This window comes from Rhea pennata, chromosome 12, assembly GCF_028389875.1.
Source record: "Rhea pennata isolate bPtePen1 chromosome 12, bPtePen1.pri, whole genome shotgun sequence".
NCBI classification, from domain to species: Eukaryota; Metazoa; Chordata; class Aves; order Rheiformes; family Rheidae; genus Rhea; species Rhea pennata.
Genome location: NC_084674.1, coordinates 23,160,449 through 23,178,324, shown reverse-complemented (window position 1 = coordinate 23,178,324; position 17,876 = coordinate 23,160,449). Strand labels below are relative to the sequence as shown.

The 17,876-nt window shown below is 42.9% G+C and overlaps 1 protein-coding gene across 1 annotated transcript in view; it reads right to left on the bottom strand.

Annotated features, from left to right (window-relative positions):
• The window catches only part of DOCK3 (dedicator of cytokinesis 3), a 203,793-nt gene extending 190,462 nt beyond the window's left edge, over positions 1-13,331 (bottom strand). Inside the window, exon 1 of the mRNA XM_062585966.1 lies at positions 13,311-13,331. The gene's annotated coding sequence lies outside the window, so the exon portion shown is untranslated. The remainder of the gene's footprint in view (positions 1-13,310) is intronic.
• Positions 13,332-17,876: the final 4,545 nt, after the last annotated feature.

Here is a 17,876-nt window from a genome sequence, read left to right as displayed (position 1 = left end):
AATAACTTTTCATACTATTAGCTGTGAATTTGCCATTAAATCTCATTGGGTCTTTTTTAGCTGTATAATGCGTCAAAAGAAAAAAAAATATTAAGCTACATTCTCTGCAATAATCATTATTTTGCAAAACTTTCAACATACTTTGTTTTAATCATTGCTTCAAAAGAGAAATCACCTTCAAATTTCTGACAGGGTTGGGTTTTTTTCTTCCTCCCCTCCCTCTTAAGTTCTCCACTCATTATATTACCTCACTAAAATTCTGGGAATATTTTTTAAATGACTAGAACAAACCATAGGCAAGTATTTCAGGTTGAAGAATGTCACTTAATTTTCATAGCTGCTTTGTACTACAATCAGCTCACAGTTACCCAGGCTAGGTATTAATCATGTCCTAAGTATACCTTCAGCCAAACTAATTCCAGAAGCGATGACAAAGGTAATGAAGAGGAGAAGCATAGCTGCATTTGTGTGATTCTTTCCCCACATTAACAAGCTCTACACCTTACCAATCTATAATCTCTGCACAGACACTGAATTTTGCTCTGTGCTGCAAATTTCAAAGTTCTTCTGAAGTTTTCTGATGCTGCATGTATTTTAGGCTTTTAACACATAACTGTATCAATACTTCTATAACATCAGCCAAGTATTCTGTATTTATGTTTATTATTGGGTAAACACATAAACGTATTATATTTCATTATAATGGGTCTGAAATTCAGAAAGTTTTTTTGTTCAAGTTTGAAACAAAGATGTCATGTGCAACAGTCTTGCAAATTAAGCAAACTATTTTTAAATTTACAAACTACTTTACCGCAAAAAAAAAATCAAGCACACGAGGCAAATCAGAGAGACTGAATGGATCTTTCTGAAAAACACTTATTATATGAATAAAGGCAGAGTAGTAACAGTTATCTGAATTCCAAACTCACTTCTGCAACTCTATAGTTTATTTCCAAAGTGATACTTTGTACATGACACTTATCCCCCACTAAATATCTCTTCTTACCCCAACTCTCACTACACAAAAACTTACTGTAATTTCTTTAGTAGTCTACACTGCAAGATTTTTAATTTCATAATAAACTATTAGTTGACATGCAGTATAGGTCAATCTTTGAAATCGATTTGTTAAGATTAATTTATCAGTTTGGAATAATTTATAGTATTTTCTTAAAGATCAATCAATGTTTATGATGCAGGATGCATCCTGTCTTAAAATGCTCTTTTCTCCCCACAATAATTCATCTATTAAGAGAGCCTAACATCGCAAAGCATAAGCTGTTTCCAACAGCTCAGTAAGATGATCATGATTTTTCCTCCCTGTCTCTGAATGACAATAAAGGATCCATGTAGCATAACTTAAAGAACCACTCTACCAAAGATGGCTCTAAATCCAGTATCTTTTCCCCCAACAGGCCAGAAGGAAGATATTGGAATAAGGCAGGGATGCAACTTTCCCCAACTCCAGTAATTTGCAGATCAGGACTTCCTAAGGTAGAAGTTATCGTTACTTTAAAATATGTATTTAATAGCTCTCTATACTTTTTCTTCTGCACATCCATCCAAATGATTTTGAATCCTATCAACTTTTAGCATCCATATCATGCCAAAGCTCCACATTTCACTTATGCATCATTCAAATTTTTTTTAATTTTTCAGATCCTGCATCACCAATGTCCCTGGTTTATATTACAAGAAAAAGAGTTATCAAAAATTTCTACTCTTCCACTCCATATAATTCACAATTTTATAATCTGACAAGCTATCATCTTTCCTGTAAAAGAAATGGATAAGGAAAGAGAGCTATTTTTTCTTTCTCTGTTTACAATAGCAGAGAGGGAGAGGCTTTTAAGCTACAGCAATATGATGGCACAAAAAAAAAAAAAAAAAAAAAAAAAAAAAGTTATTCCACAGAATAAAAGATACCAAAGTTTCAAGATGTAGCTTGAAGGAATAATTCCTCATAGACAGAAAACTGTGGGTCTGACCACTTAAAAGACCACAAAATAGTTTACAGAGAACTCTCCCCCACAAAACATTTTCATTGCAGAATTAAAGGTTGATATGATTAGATTTTAGTGGAAGTGCTTGATTAAACCTGGCAGCTTCAGAGACTGCACAGTCAGATTCTGATGATATACAACAAGGGAGTAGAACCACAAGGAAATTAAAATGAAAATGTCTTCACCTCCACAGTATAGATCCCAAGTATTAAATGATTAATTATGGGTGGGGATTTCAGTTATTTGCCAGAAACGAATTTGAGATATGCAAATTTATTTGCAAGTTCAAGTCACATCCACAAAGGAAATAAAGAACAAAACCGAGATCCAGTACTTCTAAAACATTCTGCTGTTTAAGCAAGATGGACAATATAAAGAATTTATGTACGAAGGAGAGGAGGATATATCCAATTACACCCCCCAAAAAAAAAAAAAAGAAAAGATCCATCAGTGCAAGTAAAGCAACACAAGCTTTTTGCAGCAAGGGCAATTTCTTACAAAGTATGCTGGTATGGCACCACACAGAACAGGGCTCTAATCCGATTGGAACTGCCAGGCACTAATGTAATACACACACAAAAAAAAGATTACCAAAAGCTGATTAAAAGCCATCCAGACATTACAATCGAAGAGCAGGGATTAAATAAAAGATAATTTAAAAGAGGGCTAAAGAATTTCTTTATATTATTAATGGTCTCTATGCAATTTTTTCTGCAAAATCTTGAGGGGAAAAAAATACACCATTCAACTCAAAGATCTTTTACTCTTAAGTTTTTGGATATTACCAAAATTATGCTACAATTAAGTGAAAGTATTTCAGGCTGGTCAGGGAGCACTGGCAGTTGCTAGGCAGCATCTGTTCCTGTTAGAGATGCTTCTCTTTTTTTGCAATACAGACCCTCGGCCAGGAATACTGCCACCAATGGATTATTACAAGGCAGCTTACTGCCATCACATGGCATCTGCAAAGTGCTCACACCGCTGCCTAGCAACACCGCCTCTTTCTACTGAGTCATACCATCACTATGAAAATATTCATGTAAAAAAAGAAACAGATGCCTGAGAAGAAAGGTGATCACTCACTACCAAGGTGAATTATTGCTAACACTCCTCCCCTCCCCTCCAAGATAAAAATAGAGATTAGACTCAAAAATCATGAGCTATTTAGAAGTTTTGCACAACCTGGTGACAAGAGGTAGAACTGAAAAGCAAAAAAAAAAGATCACGAGCCCACAGCGTTGTCCACTTTCTCAGCAGTATTAAGGAACTAATGTTGAGCTTCTAGCTTTGCAGGCACCAATCATCCCCTTCCTGCAAATCTACAGTCAGTCCCATTCCCACAGCTTTCAGTTCAGTCAACTTCCACTTGCACAGAGGAGTACCCACGCATCATTCTCTGTATGAGGAAAGTAGACGCAGCAGGCTTTCTCCCCTGCTTGAAGCGGTGATGAAGGCTGCTTCAGAGCTTGACGCCTTTGCCCCTTTCCAGTACCCAGCCGGGACAGAGAAGGAACGCCACTGGAGTCTGTGCATTGGAGTTGCACAGAGGCTCTGTCTTCTCCCTAACTCCTTATCAAATAGCCGAAGGCTCCCTCTCAAGCCTCCTCTGCTCCAGGCCGCCGGACTCCAGGCTGTGCAGCCCCTCCTCACCCATCATCACGAGTTCTGGTGTCGTCGCCACTTAAGCAGCTGAACTCTACAGCCTGCCAAGCCCCCTGCACTGAGATCCAACAGTCTAGATGCAGCCTCACGAGTGCCAAAGGGGGTAACCACTGCTGCCCTCAACCTCCTGGCTACATGCTAATGCCAGTCCGTACACACTAGCTACAAGAGAGCGCCACTGACTTGAGTTCACAAAGACAAAAATATAGGTATCCCATAACGCTTCATGTTTTCTCCCGTTTCACACTGGCTACATTGTGAGATTTGAACTTTTAGTCCCATCGCCTATACGCTTAATAAATTCACAATATGCTGAAGTTCCCTTGGCATTTATGATAAATTCTCTCATTTCCCATCAAAAGTGTGATAGGAAGAGTATAGCAGATTTATAAGACTGTATTTGTCTGTACCTCAGATTCTCCATTTTAGGTAAAAACTCCAGATCTGCCCACACTTTACCCTATGCTGGCACACAAGAACTTTTTGTGGAAACCCAAATAGAGCTCACAAGACTCTTAAAAAAATCTTTCAACTCTCACAGAGCAACTTTGACATTTCAGTCAACTATTTGCTACTAAAATGCCACATAATAAAATGTTCACTTGCTACAATCAAAGTTGCTTTTCTCATGAGGGCTTAAAAAGTTCCTTCTTCTAATCTTAAGCAAACATACATTATCCAATGCTATCAACATCTGAAACATTGGTAAAATCCTTTCCTTATCTTATTGCATGCCCCATCCGGGGGTGGTGGTGGAAATCACTACTTTTTTTTAATAACAGAAGAAAAATACTATCTTGGGCTGGTGACCTTAAGTGTAGTCACTCCAGAATTGGAAAAAAAAAGCAAATATCCAAGGTCAGAAGTTGCAGGTTTTGGTCTTGTTGTGACAAAGAAAATTAAAGAGGCCAATTCTCCACCTCCACTTCCTCAGAAACAACAACAAAAAAAAAGAAGCTGTTTTGGCAAGACCTCTTTCTTCAAACGCAATCTTCCTTGCGGAAAAACTCAAGCATAAAAAAAAGAAAAACAAATACTAATCAGAAAAAAAAAAACCCCACAGCAGAGCAACTTTATCCATAATTCCGATCAGCTCGGCATACTCAGGAAGGCTGAAACAAAACACCGAGCGGTCAGAACGGAGAGCTGCAAATTACAGTGCACATGACAGAGCAATGAGGCAGCACTACTGACAGCAACAAAACAAGCCCTTCCAAGCGGATGCTTAGCTGCGTGGTCAGCAGACAACAGGCCCCACTAGCCCTTTGCTATGTCAGGTCAGCTCTTCTCAATACAGAGAAATTAAGCAATCACTGTCAGAGCAATGGCCAGTCAATACAAGCTTTAAAGCAAAACACACAGAAGTAGGTGAATCTCCTGCTTGCTCTTCCCATGCGAGGCCAGGCACACAAGCAGCATGCAGTTCATCTCATGTAAGTGTGTATATGCAAACAACAGAGCAAAACACTCACAGAAATGTTGATTTTATTTTATCAAGTGCAGCAAAACCTGATTGCTGCCTGTTTGCTATCAAGAATTTAGTTACTACTCACTCACAGCTTAAGAGCACTTAGGGAAAAAAAAAGAAAAAACAAAACAAAGGAATCAAGTTCAATGCCCTATTTTCAATAAACTTTGTTTTACAATAATCCTTATGTTTCTGGAGTATTTTCTCCAAGCTGGCTGACACTTTCTCACTCGTCCAAATGCTCTCTCTCCACATATACTAACTTACATATAACGGGAACACAAGCATAGGTGAAGTGGGCAACTTCACGCTGACATTTCCATAGCCATTTTTCTCTACAAAGAACAAACTTCAGCACATCAGGAACATCTGCCCTCCCAGACCCAAACCCAGTTATTGCAGGCACACCTACCAGTTCCCTGCAGGCACTACCGAATGCTGTCTTTGGTATTCTCCCATACAGGATCTCTGCTACGTTTATAACTTGCTAGGGTAGAGCACACATTCCAGTAAGACAAAGGCCTTTATACAACCCAACATGAAAACAGGTCAGTAAAAAGTTATGTATTGTCTTCAGTTGGCTCCAGTTTAATTACCCATTCTTCTAGGTTTCACTGACAATTATGCAAGGGTTCATTCACCAAGACCGGAAAACCGAAAGGGCAGATATACTAAATTAACGTCTGGCACAAACAGCTCATTCTAAACATATTTATAAGGAAAAGAGAGTCCCCTGCTGTTCAAATATACAGAAACAAGAGCTTTCTCGAATAGCAAGCCACCTGCCAAAGCACACTTCACTGAACTTTAGCACACTGAGCATCCAAGGACAATACTAGAAGCCTTTACACTTAAAGCAAATCAAAAACCACCCCCACCCACCCTAACTACCTACTGTCAACACTGAAGTGTGTTTAGGTCACAAGCTTCCCAAAGCTGTATCTAGACAGACCCTGTTTCACAGAGTAGCGCAGAGAGCAGAGTGACCCACTTTTTGTCACCACCTGTCATGAGCTTAACGCTTAATAGCCAGAAAGAGTCAAGAGAAGAAAAGTAGTCAAGTGCAGAAGTTGGTCAAGAGGGAAGCCTCACCTTCGTAGGAAGCCACCATCGCACAGCTACACTGCAAGGCACTTGGTCTGCTCAGACCCACAGGCATCAGCCTACCTAACGCCTCCAGTAAGGTCTGACTAAAGACTCTTTGTTTCAGCAAACACAGAAGCACGTCTATGAGGAAAGAATTATAGCCACGTAAAGCTCAAGGGATGTTTTCAGGACCTCGCCAGAAATTTCTCAAGGTTCGTTTTGACCTCCGAGACCTTTAACAGATATTTTATCTCTCTTCCTCGAGATTCAGTGAGCTTGTAAATCTTAATACAGAACATGAAAAAGATGCAATACTGAGACTGATACATAACTTAAAAAAGTGCTAATATTGTCATCAGTTGCAACTAATTTTGAACCAAGACCCTGCTGTATGCTGTATGATTCCTTTAGCTTCATCCCCACTGAACATCATAGCTTAGAAGACAGTAACAGACACTAAACTTCACCCAAGTAGACAAAAATTTCTTTGAAGCACTAGAAAACACTGTATCAGAATCTCCAGGAGCCGAGTACCTTTCGGTGACATTCCAATGCTTTCACATCCCTGTCTCAACAGGGCTCCCATTTCTCAAAGAACAAATCTATTAAATGCACATGACCACTGGTGAGACTAATGGTTGGAGGTCATCAGGCATTCACAGTCCTTCCGTAGAAAAATTATGCTAAATAACAGTTTAACATACTAACTAGAAAAGCTAGTGTATTTACATGTTACCATGCCTGTGAAGAGGGGGGAAACACCTCCTTGCCAATGACCCCCTTATCGTGTGCTTTTAAATGCCACCAAGTATGTGGCAGAGAATTTTCTAGAAGATCATAGGTTCTGGCAACAGCTCTTCTATATTTCCCTAGTGTTTATCTTGGACTCATAAGATGTCTCCGGTTTTCTAAATATAGGATTATTGAATAGAAAGGCTTTGTTCGCAAGATACTGCGACTCAAGTCCAGCTGAGCTATCACTGACTGTGGAAAGGGAAGAACCAACAAATGCTACATTCAGAAGGATTAACAAAAACATCAACTTTGCTCTTTTCCTCCAACACAAAACTGCAGATCACAACCAGCACTGCCCCCTTCCCCCCACCAGTCTGCCTTGTCTTACATTGTTCAAAAGAGAACCCCATTTTCATTTTTCCCCCACTAATTTCCCTCTGAAGAATTGCGCTTCCTGCCCACAGGCTTGACAATGAATTTAACCCCAAGCATACAAATAAGAAACACAAAACAAGCACCTAAATTTTCCAAGAATAACTAGGATCACGTAAGGCATAGTGGCACACACCCCATTTTTAGTTGCATTTAATACCTGCTGCATTAGAACGAAAATAAAAGAAGTTGCTCCTTGAACAAACACGAAGAGGCTGCTTTCCTGCGAAGGCAGGTTCACGTTCCCACGCGCTCCTCCTCACGCCACGACACACCTAACAGTTCCGCCAGACCCGGAGTCCCTCTCCGCCCCGGGCACGTTCCGCAGCGCTCGCTCCGGTGCTCACGCTGACAGCCTCCCGCTGCCCAGCACGGGAACGGCAGCGTCGCATTAGGGCAAGTTGCAAGTTCTGCTCAATCCTTATTGCCCGTTCTTTTCAGCGAGTCTGCCCATCTGCGTTTCTATCCACAGGAGCACTGGTTCCTTCTTCCCTATCCAGTAATTTTCACAAAGATTGTAGGGAATACGGGTTTAAGACTGCCAACTCTCACGATAAAGCGTGGCTCACTACTGGATGAGAGGTGCTGTTAGGTGAGGACACAAAGCCTTAGAGACAGTTAAGGATTTCCACCCTTAAGAAACCAAGCTAAAAATAAAAGCCATTTTACACTGTGGACAGGGCTGATGGGGAAAGAAATCGCTTTCTCATCATCCCCATGGGCAACCCAGTTGAAATCATGATGGTCTTTATATATAAATACAGCATAACTATGAATAAACAGAGAACAAGTTCTCTTAAAAATTTCAAATGATCAAGAGTAAAAAGCCATATTCTAATACTACCACTTCTTCCTCTAAGATTACTCCTCATACAAACCACTTTATAAATCTAAACGTAGCTATCCAGCTTCTCGCCTTTGCACACAATTTGAAAAGTTGTTTCTCAGCCTCACTTCTCTGTATTTAGGAACCTTTGGCTAACTTCTACCATAAATACATTTGCAGACAATTAATACCTGGATGAGTTTGAACAAGTAAAATCCCATAGACCAATTCTCATCCAACTCCTCAGACGAAGTATTCAAAAAACAGTAATCATGATCTCTTTTAGTTGATCTTTTTCTAGGATAAATGAGCCAAAACATATTAAACCCTGCTCATAAAATTATATCTAATCTCCAAGTCATCTCAGTAACATTTACACTACACAGACTAAAACTGCCTACTACTTTGAGACAGTACGGATAGGAAAATTTAGTGAGGTAAGTCAGGTACATCTTAGGAGATGTTCTTTTCCAGAGACATTTCAAAGTGCAATTCATTCCTCATTCAGTCAAGCAACGCATATATATTTCCTCAGATACCTCTGACTGACCAGTTCCTCTGTTCATTAACTCCAAAGGTTAAAAATGTGCCTTTAAAGGCAAGGTAGTGAATGGCATTAAGAATTACTCCAATGCACAGATCACCTAGTTTTCTTGACTAATGAGCACATCCCCAAGTATTACCATCACCTCCCAATACAGTGTTGCCTAGAGGTTTCATAAGTACATCACTCCATACAGATTTGGTCCCAAGACACGTCACTGAAGAATATCCTTACTCACCTCCCTCCTGCTGCCAGACAATTATAATTCCTAGTCATAAAGTGAGAGAGAAGATAAGGTATTATAATATATATTCTGTAATGCAGAACCCCATTGCAATGATTTATATTGCTTCCAAGATTACTGAATACAGAGTTTTTCCTAATTTTGAGGAGGGCATTTTTTCCATCTAAGGTGTTTAAACATATGGTTTAAACTTCTTCAGTGATATGGAGAAGCAGCAATATCAACCAGCTCAAAACACTCCTTCATTTATCAGCTGCCTTCTAAATAAACCTGTTAGAACAGACTGGTAGAAGCCTTGGGGGAAGGAACATCTTGTAAGTTTTGCAGACCTGTTCTTCCCAACATGTGAATTGTGAAATATGTAAGCCAATATATTTAGTGGGGAGGGAGGGAAAGAGGGGAGGGGAAGGAGGCTGCAATACAGAAGAACAGCCGGGACATTAAGAAGTTGCATCCTTTCCTCAGAGGAGCAAGCAAGGAATTACTTATGTGCATTTGTGCTTATGGATTTACCTCTCACTGCTTTATTTAAAACGAATTAATCTTCATTTTCACCACCCAATTCAAAGTGTTTACAAACACAGATTTCAACTCAAGAATTTTTTGAACAAATTAAAAATAGGTGCTGTTCATGCAGGTTGTTCTTCTTCTCCATGGCTTACACATATTTAATATGGTCAACCATGGAACATGCAGGACTAACTACACACAAACAATAACTTCTTGAGAAGCACCTAAATGTGCTCCTGGCGCTATAGAAACAAAGCAGCAGAAACTGACAGCCTAATGAAGTATGTAATCAGCTCACACATGTCTGCCAAATCTTAATTGGCAGTTATTTGCTAAAGACTTCTTCCTTTCTTTCTTTCCCCTGCTTAGTTTTTTCTTTTTAATCTTCCTTATTATTTAATACTGGCTTTTGAAGCACATCGCTTTAATAACTGTTCCTTTAGAGACAGAAATTGATTTGGAAAAAAATATTAAAACACTATGGAGTCAGAAAGTTGGAGGCGGTGGGGGTTCAACAATTGTTTAGAAAGTCTCACTAGCTGCTTTTACAACCGGTCATCTTAAGTTGTGCCCACAGAAAAACTGCTTGCCTTTCCGCAACAAGTCTGAAGTTTTCAAAGTGTAGTCAGGAGCAGAGGCACTGAATATAAGTATTTTCAAATAGAACAGAAAGGTATGATTCATAACAGACAGTAGAGAGTATCTAAGAAACACAATCAAGAAAGAATTTCAGTGTAGTATTAAAAGATTGCTCAGAATTTAAAAAGGGGAAAAGAAAACCCAAAAATCTTTGTTGCAAAAGTGCACAAAGACTTGTATGAGAGTTGGGCATTACAGTAGAGTTTTACAACCATAAACATGGAAAACGTCCTAAAATTGCAGCTGGATGGGCAAAGAGAACTTCAAAACTGCCCAAAAGTCACCGATGCCCATGTCAGTACCTTTAACATGTTCCCTTCCAGTCAGGGGTCTGTGCACTTGTAAGGGGTACCAGCAAATGGAGGAGAACTTTTGAAAAGCCAGTGAAGACTATACGGGCCTTCCACATCAACACGTTGAGAGGGGGAATGCGGTATCTTTCTGAAAGAACAGTTTCGGTATATTCTAACCTCTCAGCCAAGTTATCTAGATTAGAAGATGACACACCACAATTTACATCAAGGAGAACAGCATCTCGTTCTTCCATGCTGTCTAATATGTAGGAATAGGCAGGTAGGCCTGGATGCCCAGAGATACCTCTGCATCTCACCAGAAATCTAGCTGGTTGTGGTACTGAGCTAACTGGATCTTTTTTCCCCACCCAAGCTTCAATCCATAAGGATATGAAGTCTATTGCCTTAATCCCAGGGCACATCACAAGCTTTTCCTGGGGTAACAGCAGCAGTAGTGAACAAGCTCAGTTTCTTTGGCTTGACAGTGGTTGAAATAAAAACAAACTACTAACGTCTGACATAGAACCTCACACAAGCAACAAGCATGCCAAGAAAATTCTTTTTTGCACATATAAATTACTCTATTTCAGGTATTAGGATAACTTAAATCATCAAAAAAAAAAATTCTTGTTTGGCAAGTGCAACTCCTAACATTAGTAAACGTTACCAGTGTTTACACCTTCTACAACCTAGTTTCTCCAAAACGCATGAAGATAACTGGTAAAATAAGCAAATAACAGACCTACTTGAGGAAAAACTAGTACTTCTCCCATGAGCTGCTGTACCTAAACTCCAGACATAAGTGACATTTTTCACTTATTCTCCCTCTCTGCAAGATTAACAACCAGTTTCGTTTACAGCAAGATTAATTGGAGCTACTCAGCAATAAAAGATCACGCTAAAAGAGCCCCAAAATTCTTAAGAGCTCACTATCATCTCAGAGCTACAAACACATGTATGGTTTGAAAAAAGAAACTTATCACCAGAGCAATGTTTCTTAGACTGCTCTGAAATAACGCTTGTTTTCACTCGCTGCTCTCAGTCCTCTAGATGCCTTTTCTAGGCTTGTTTACTATAGAGATTGAAGGGAGATTTCCTTCCTTTACCCTAAACAAAATCAGTGCACCTATTTTTCAATTAAGACAGCAAATAATTTTCTTATTTGAGAATATGATCAAAATAGAATACAAAAACTCTTAATAGCAAACCTGTAATATTGGTATTTCACAGCAAAGAAAAAAAACACAGTACAGAGGAAAAAATGATAATTAAAAGATGTAAGTTTTTTTGTAAAACTTTATATATAAAAACTAGGACGACAAAGGTGGTCTTTTACCAACAGACAACATAAGAGCAGTTGTCTGATACTTGTATTTCCTGAACATCCACATGAGATATAACAGAACTTCTTAATTATATGTGCTTTCAGAGACTGACAAATAGGAACAGTATTGTAACCAGCAACTTTCTTGTGCTATTTTATAGCACTGGCGTCTACTGCTGTACAACTATAGGCTCTCACTTAACAAGAATATTCAATTGCATGATTTTGTTTTGTTTTGTTTTTAAAACTAGAACTGCATTCCTTATTTTATTTGTTTCAAAGATCTGTGGCACTTATGCTAAGCAAAGTATTAGCTACAGAAAGTGACAAGTTAATTGAAAATACTAGCTTATATTTTATTGCTTATTGACTACATTTTCCAAAGCTGAAAATTAGGGGCATTCCAGCTGCTTGCAATTCAACTGTCAAAATGGCACTTGAGCAATAGAAGTTAACAGCTCTTTGTAGCAGACTCGGTTATATTTTTAAAATACTTACAAAGACCGATCATTACTTAACCTAGATTCTTTACTGAAGTTATAGTTATTAATTGTATGTATAGCTTTTAAGCCCGGTAATATTTAGTAATCAGAGTAGATACCACCTGCAATTTTATGTATTCTATTACAAATATTAACCATTTCAAAATATATAAATCTGAGGTTAAAGAAAGTGTCTTTTTTTAAAAAAAAAAAAATGCACTATGTTTCTACTCTTACCAGAAACTACTTTGTACACTTACGGCCCTGAAAACAACAAAAGAAATGGAACAACCACTGATGACCTTTTAAGTTATAACGCACGCATGACTGTTTGAGATGACAGGCAAACCCGATTTGCCATAAACAAAGAGAAAACGCCGCCGCCGTGCGCCGGCACAGACAGCCGCGCCGTTTGCGAGTAACGCGGCGCCCCAGGGACGCCGCAGCTCGGGGCTGCTCCGAGCAGGCGCTGCGGCAGTCCCGGAGCAGCCGCCCAGACACCTCGAGCCGCCCGGCGCTGGCTCCGACCACGCGCCTCCGCCGCTCGCCGATTCTCCTCCCTGGAAGGAGACCGCCGCTCGGAACAGGTGCATCACCGACGCCCCCTAATGACATCGCAACAGAACCAGCCCCTTTCCCCAAACTCCACATAAACAAGATCATCGCAAACCACAGATTAAAACGGGGGGAAAGGGGAATTGCACGCCTAAGTAGATTACGGGCTAAGCGACTCGTTTCGTGATCGCTCCCGCCGGCAGACCCCAGCCGGGCCCCGGAAGCCCGCTCTCCCGCTCGCCGCCCCTCGCCTCGCCGCGGAACAGCCCGCAGCAAAACACGCGCACGCCAGCCGAACCGGGCGGCGCGGAGCGCGCAGCGCGGCCGGGGCGGCGCAGGCGGCCGCCGCCGCGGCGACCATCGCCGCCCCCGGCCCCGCGGCCCCGCGCCCGGCCGCCGCCGGAGGGGGGAGGGGGCGGGGAGCGCAGCGCCCCCCGCCACAGCCGCGGAGGCGCCGGGCGGGGGAGGAGGGCGGCGGGCGCGCGGGGGGCTCCGCGCAGCACCTACCCACGCCGTATTTCTCCTCCTCGGTCGGGCTCCACATGCTGCGGCGGCGGCGGCGGCAGCCGGCCGCGGTCTCCCCCTGGCAGAGCGCAGCGGCGAGCGCCGCTCATGGAGCGGGGGCGGCTTCTTCTTCTCCTCCCTCCTCCTCCTCCTCCTCCTCCCCCGCCTCAGCGGGGGCGCTGCTCCGCGCCGGCCGCCCCCGCCTCGCGCCCCGGCCGGGGCTGCGCGCAGCGGCTCCCGAGCGCGGCGGGGGGCGGGGGGGGGGGGGGGATGTTCGGCCCCCGCCCGCCCGCGCGCGGCCAGCAACGGCCAGCAACGGCCGCCGGCTCCCTCAGCGCCCGGCTGCGCGCGCGCGCGGCGCCCCAACGGCTCCCCGCGCCGCGGCGGCCCCGCGCGCTCCGGCCCCGCGCAGCCCGCCGGCTCCCGGCCTCCTCGCTCCTGCCGCCGCCGCCGAAGGACTCGCGCTGCCGCCCCCCACCCCCCAGCACACCCGTTAAGCCGTGCGCGCATGCGCGGGCCGCGCCTCTCGCGCCCCCCCCCCCCACAGCCCGCTCCGCGCGGCCGCACGAGGCGCGCGCGGGCGCGAGGCGCGGGGGCGGCGGCGGCGGCGGCGCGCGGCGCCACCCGCTCCCCCGCGCGCGGCCTGGCCGCCAGCCTCGCACCTGCGCGTCCCCCCGCGCGGAGCCGCTGCGCGCACGGGCGCCGCTTCCGCCTGGAAACCCGCTGCCGCAAGCCCGCGGGCGAGTCCGCGGGAAGCGTTCGCGAAGGACTCGGAGCGGCGGGAGTTGAGGCAGGCCGGCCGTCTGGCGAGGCGTCAGCGAAAGCGGGTATCCCGCCGGGTCTTCACACCGCCACGCGCAGCTGCGCCGATGACGGGGGGCATTTGAGCTGCGTGAGAAGCAGCACACGCAGCAAGCTCTCAGACGGGCGGCTAAAGCTGTCTCCCGCTGCGCTTCGCGTTTTCCCCGAGCCGAAGGAAGAGCGCAACACTCTTCACGCAGCTTTTCCAGAAACAAAGTTGCCAGAACAAACAAGAAGTTACTTTATGTACAGTTTTATGGTTTCACTGAACTTTTTAATAATATAACTCCAGATGTGCCCAACACTTTTTATAGAATATCCGTCCTACAATTATGTAATAAACCAGAATGAAAGTCATTGATTTGCACTACAGAGCTTAGGTTGCTGTGGAAACCTTAATTTTATTTATATATATATATGTATTTTAACATGTGCAACTTAGCTTTCTGCACAAAGCAGCTTCTCTGTTTGGGGGGTTTTGTTTGGTTACTGACTTAGAAAAAACAACTTATTCAATCAGATCCTCCTTTATATATTATATATGTGCAGATGTATTTACAATTGTTTCCTCACTTTCCTCCCAGAGGCATTCCCACCGCACGCAGAACTAGCTTTCAAAGGGACAAAACCTGACCAAGGCATCAAGGTGCATCTGCTGGAGATGGGTTGCTGCTGGCATTTTAGAATTTCAGATGTTTTTTGCTGTAATAACAAACACCTATTAGTACTTTAGGAGCAGACAAACTCCTTAGGGACGGGAATCGGTTCCTTTTTCCAGCTCTCTGCCTCTTCACTCTACGGCTTCCCAGCTTTACGTGTTTTTCCCGCTGCCGAGTTGACTAGTAGCGATACACAGATACTCTTCCTGAGGAAGAACACAGCAGGATTTTCCTCGAAATACAAGTGTATCTGAGCTCGCTCTCCCTGTTAAAGTAAATATTGAATGAAGATGAGCTGGGGAAGATAAGGTGCAGGTTTAGACAAGCCCGTGGAGGACGTACAGGTCTACAGATCAATTGACAGAAGAGGACCTGCAAGCAACTAAAAATGCAACAAGTATTTTGTTAGAAACGTGTCATCTCCGATTTCCTGATCACGGCAGAGAAATTACAGTGTTAACAGATCCGGTTATACTGATGATCGATGATGCTTAGGGACATAGGACCCACTTGAAAAAGAAATTAGTACGTTCTACCGTAGAGCCAGTGGAGTGCAAGTTTACATAATTTAAAAGTGCCAAATATATTTACGCCTGTTCCTCTGATAAATGCAGTCAGCAGCTTAATGAGTCTTCGGCCCCCTCTACACAAATACTGATTGCTTTAGTAAATACTCTTCGCCTAAGTGCTGCACTGAGCAAACATCTCATTCCCTAAGGCGGCAGAAGCGCTGATCTCCCAGGCAGCACGTCGGTGTTCGGGGTCATCCACATGCAACGGAGACGGACCAAAGCAAAGAGCCCCCGCTGCTTGTCTTTCTTCTGTCTCTTCCTTCTCCTAGCGGAGCTCATTCCTACCGACCTCGATAGTCCTACTGCGGCGTAAAGCACGTGAAAAGCCTAATAATATTGTGCAAAGCATAAACAAGACATTTTGAGGGCTGCACCTCCAAGTTTTGTCTTTTTCAATCTGTTTTTATTTCTTTCTTATTGTAAGGAGTCCACATTTCAAACCTACCACAGTGAAACTGGAACCTAACATGTAGTTCATTAGATTACTGAAAACAGACAAGTCAGAAAAAGCATTAACCCGTTTGCGGGACACGGTTCGAAGTTCCTAGCCGACTCCCGTGTACAGGAGAAGGTCAGTTAGAGCGCTTCTCCGTTGCTCACCGCCAGGTCACTGCAAACACAGTTGTGCCTGTCCAAACCTAACGTACGCTAGCGTTTAACCCAGTATTAATTTCAGACAGTTTGTTTTCTATCATATCGCCATGCCCTGCTGTAGACGTGGTCTGAAAGACAGCCGGCTGGGGAATGGGAAGGTTTGACACAGTTTCTTTCTCTTAAATAGATCAAGAGAACTGTGCGATCCTTTGAAACGCTCAGCAAGGGGCAGCGGCAGGCCCGAGCGCAGGAAGCAGAGCCCTGCGAGCAAGCTTCACCTGGCTATCCGAGCCTCCAGGTATCGTGGAAGATGTCACCCTTCTGCCTTCTCTTCCAGGGAAGGGCGTCCCCACGCTTTGCCCTTCCTGCCCACAGTCAGGGCTGCGGTCGCTGGTACTTCCATCATCCCTGTAAGCTTGGGGAATAGAAACACTGCCCAGAACCACTGTTATCCGAAAAAAAAATCAGGGATGAATTTTAACCCCAGGTAACAATCTATTTACCTGATTGTAGTATCCCACTGTCTGTACTCGAGGTTCCAACCAGGCATGCTTGCTTCCCTCAGCATTCCCTTTCTCTCCCTGTTAGTAAGGTGGTTTAGGCTGTTAAACAACTTGGTTTTCCCATTGCATTATAAATACCTCGTCTTGCAGAGAGAAACAAAAGGATCCAAGCCAAATCCACTCTATTATCATCTCTCAGAACCTTGCACATCCTTTTGAAGCATTTAGTGTTTCTCCTTTGTCTCTCAAAATCAGGATCCCTGTATCTCAAGAACTGGGCTATTCCTCCTTCGTCGTAGTCATCTTCTGACTCTTGAGCAGAAGGTCTTAGCTCTTGATGTATGGACCCAAAATATATTCTTTCTCACGCCACACTGGGCCATCTCATGGATGTTTTTTTCCCCTTAAGAAGAAAGAAAGAAGCAATCACGTTGCCAATCTAAATGCAGCAAAATACTACAGCAAGCAATTTTTCCCTTTAAGGCACATCCATCAAAATGTTTGTGTCCTGCAGCTTGATCCACCTGCTTATTCCTTCACCAGGACAATTTCTGACCATCGCTCAGGACTGGGAAAGATTTTGATAATTCATGATCCAAAGTGACCAGGACACATCTAAACTCTGCACGAGTTGCAAAGTTGCCTTCAGGTATCCTGGGAACATCTCAATTACAATAGTTCTATACTGATATTCATTTAATACCAACATTTTCACTTTAATGCAAAGTGGAAATCAGCATAAAATATTCCAGTACTTTTTGTATTTTTGGAGTGATCTTCAGAGAAAGGGAATCTAAAGTCATCCTGTGACAAGGGAGACAAAGGTGCTTTCAAATGCCTCCACGAACATTAAGCATTTAGACCAAAGAAGTCAGCCAAGAATAACTAATACAACTTCAAGTTACCCATACTGTAACATCTCAAAAGTTAACGTTATTTGTAATATTACTTGAAAACAAATTATAAAAATAGAAAAGAGCAGGACTTGCATATGTAGAAGTGTCTCTCAAAACTGCTAGGCCAACATAAGACACTTTGTAAGAAGTTTACATGTTGCTTGCCTAGATGATGTCTGGATTAAGTCAGGACAAATATTTCTTAAATTTTATTAGCAAAAAAAAAAAAAAAAAAAAAAAAAGAATAGACCGCCTAATGTTTTAATACATACATCAAGTATGACTTCAGAAATTTCATAAACAAGCAGTAATTTTTTAGGCTACTGGACCTTTAAAATCAAAGATTATGTTGAAGAAACTTTTTCATAATTCTAAAGAAACAGAATATTTTGTTTGTCAATTTGTAGAAAAGATTGCTTGAATCTTCATGTTTCAAAAATAATCAAGAAATTTGAGGGAAACATTATTGCAGCCTCATTCCTGCTTATCCCTAACGTCCTCACTACAGCAAATCATCTATTAAAAGAGTAAGAAATTATAAAAC